At 43.4% G+C, this 2,752-nt stretch overlaps 1 long non-coding RNA gene across 1 annotated transcript; it reads right to left on the bottom strand.

The window, feature by feature from the left end:
* Positions 1-798: 798 nt before the first annotated feature.
* Positions 799-2,251, bottom strand: LOC128346295 (uncharacterized). Its single transcript, XR_008316879.1, has 2 exons — positions 1,662-2,251; positions 799-1,486 (listed from the first exon to the last, which is right to left on the bottom strand). It is a non-coding gene; the product is annotated as an uncharacterized LOC128346295 (long non-coding RNA).
* Between the last annotated feature and the right edge of the window lie 501 nt (positions 2,252-2,752).

The following is a 2,752-nucleotide window of genomic DNA, read 5'->3' as shown; positions in this document are numbered from 1 at the left end:
TGTGTGATAGGGCATGATGGGTGCTACATACCACCCAACCCACAAATGAAATGGGCAAGCGGGTGATTTTTAACACATTTTTAACTTTCCCCCCAAACCCCCACAGGATCTCAGGGGGAAAGGTTAAAAAAAATTAATTGCCCACTTGCCCATTTATTTTGTGGGTTGGATGGTAGGTTACTCCCATCATGCCTTACCACCCAACCCACTTTGGTGTCCCTGGGAGCTACCCATGGGGAACAATGGGGCATTTTGAGTTTCCTCTTTGTTCCCTATAGCCGAAACACTCAAAAATGTTAGACTGATTGTTTCGACAAAACATTTCAGCCATCTGAGTTTCATTTTGAGCTCAAAACAGAACTCAAAATCCATTTTGTGCACATCATTATAATAGTAGGTTGGAGACTGAAGGGAAGAAAGAGCTGGTCTCATGGTCAGGAAGTGGAGACTGCTACAAACTGGTGGTTCAGGAGGTGAATCCTGAGGGGGTCAGGAGGCAGAGCCCAATCTTTTCACCTGAGGTGTACAGCCTCACTGATGGGCTGCCTCGCTGATTGCATCATTAAAATAAAATAACAATTCCTTTATTTGGGGGGAGCAAAGGGGAAAATAGATTCAGAAAGATCTGGGTAGATTAAAAAAGTTACATGACAAAACTGAAGCTGATTGATTAGGTGGGGGCAGGACCAAGGTGGGAACTGTTTTTATTTCTGTGAAATGGATGCTGTGAAGCAGCAAATGTGGAGTCAAAAGAGCAGTTTGATGTTTGTGAGCTTAGACCTCTCTGTAGGCCTCATATTCCATTTGTTTGTTTATTTACAGAATCTGTGCCCATCTAGCAAGCAATCCAAACTGGCTAACAATAAAAAGTAAAAACAATCAGACCATCTAAACAGTATGAAAAAGAGCCCCTTCCAAAACCCCTACAAAAACAAGCAGCAATAAAAATGCCAGCAATAGAACAGCCTATAAAAGACAATCAATTAAAAAGAGACACAGTTCCTCACAGTAACAGAGAAAGCAAGGAGAATCACAAATCAGCAACCAGCCAACACCAAAGACCAGTCTAAAGAGCCACATTTGTAGCTGGCAACAAAAAGTAAATAACTTCTCTCAATCTAGTCCAGCATTCGGTTTCCATCAGTGGCCACGAGCCAAATGCCTCTGGAAGCTTCCAAGCACGGCATGAGGACCGCAGCATTCCCCATTGTTTATCGTCTACATTTGATGTTCAGAGAGAAAGAAAGAAGGATGTGTGTTGTGTATAGTTGGCTGGGTGTGTTGGCATCTCTCAGGCCTTTAAATGGGGACAGGTTTTCTAGAAAGCCTTCTGTGTGATCAATTTGTGGATCATGAAACATATACATGTATGACTTGACCTGTAGTCTGTGGTGGGGGGGGTCATCATCATCATCATCATCATCATCAGCTTTATTTGTTAGTCACCCCATAATAAATTGTTCTCTGGGCAGCATACAACAAAACACTAAAACATGAGATAAAAACACACAACAAATTTAATCATAACAGATCAAAAGGGGTGAGGGAGAGAAAATACAAAATACAATACAAAACCATTTAAAAGACATTTTTGAAACCATCAGTTGACATCAGATCAAAATGTAATATTTAAAGGCCTGAGTGAACAAAAAGGTCTTCACCTTATATTCTGCTTTTCTGATTCTGGCACAGTTATATAGTCTGGAACATGCTGATCTGTAGGGGTCTGATGTCCTGTGTCGATGGCGTTGCTTGGTGGCGAGTAACAGCTATACACTTTAGAGGAACAGCGTGGGCTCTGCCTTGTGCCCAGCCCAGCCCTCACAACGGCATGGCCTCGTCATCCACCTGGCTCCACCTCTTTCCACTAACAGGCCCTGCTCGGCTCTGCTTTCTCACTGCCAAGCCCTGCCTCATGGCCCACTAAGCTCCACTAGGAAGAGGGGCTCAGCAAGATGGGCAGGACTTGTAATGCCTCTGTTATGTAAAGACACCACCCTCCATTGCCTACAGTACCTCCGTTTCAGTTTGACTCTTTCCCTCTTGGCTTTTTGCTTTCTGCTTCTCCCCTTGCCTTTCATTTTGTACTTTCCATGGCTATATTGATTACTTTCCAGCCACAAGAGGCCTTGGAAGTTGGGCACCATTTGACCTTGTCATTTCACAGCATTCCCCTATTGTTCTTTACCCCGGACTTGAGTGTGTTATTTTCATGCATGACTTGTATACTACCAGGAGCCCAGAAGAGTGATCTAAGTGGTCTCTTATTTTCAGCATTGCTCAGGGTACTGGAGCAGTAAATGTACCGCCTGAGCTGACAATTCTAACAGATTCGACTGTGACCTAGGTTTAGCTCTATAGAAATATTATGATATGCACACTCTAGCAGTGTGAGAACAAAATAGTTTGAAGGATTCTATCAGGACTCTATCATAATTTTATTGTTGAGTTTTTAAGTCTGCCTAAGTGAGAGGTTTGTTTGCTTCTTAGAAAAGTATCATACCTACTAATTGTTTCATAATTCTGTGATGAGACTATAGGGCTGTGTAGTTATGTCAGCTGGCAGGCATGTCGGACATCATATGTCCTGTATTGGGCATTATCAGACAGAGTTCTACACTGACCGCATGGAAACCCCAAAATCAGAACCTCCACTGAGCTCCCTGCTGTCAACATGGAACTCTGTCACGGTTCCAACATGCCTGTTGGGTCTAACAGAACCTGTAATTCCCCCACCCTCTCCCCCACTAGG

This window comes from Hemicordylus capensis, chromosome 2, assembly GCF_027244095.1.
Source record: "Hemicordylus capensis ecotype Gifberg chromosome 2, rHemCap1.1.pri, whole genome shotgun sequence".
NCBI lineage: Eukaryota > Metazoa > Chordata > Lepidosauria > Squamata > Cordylidae > Hemicordylus > Hemicordylus capensis.
The sequence above is the reverse complement of the archived record's forward strand: the minus strand, read 5'-3'. Positions and strand labels throughout refer to the sequence as shown.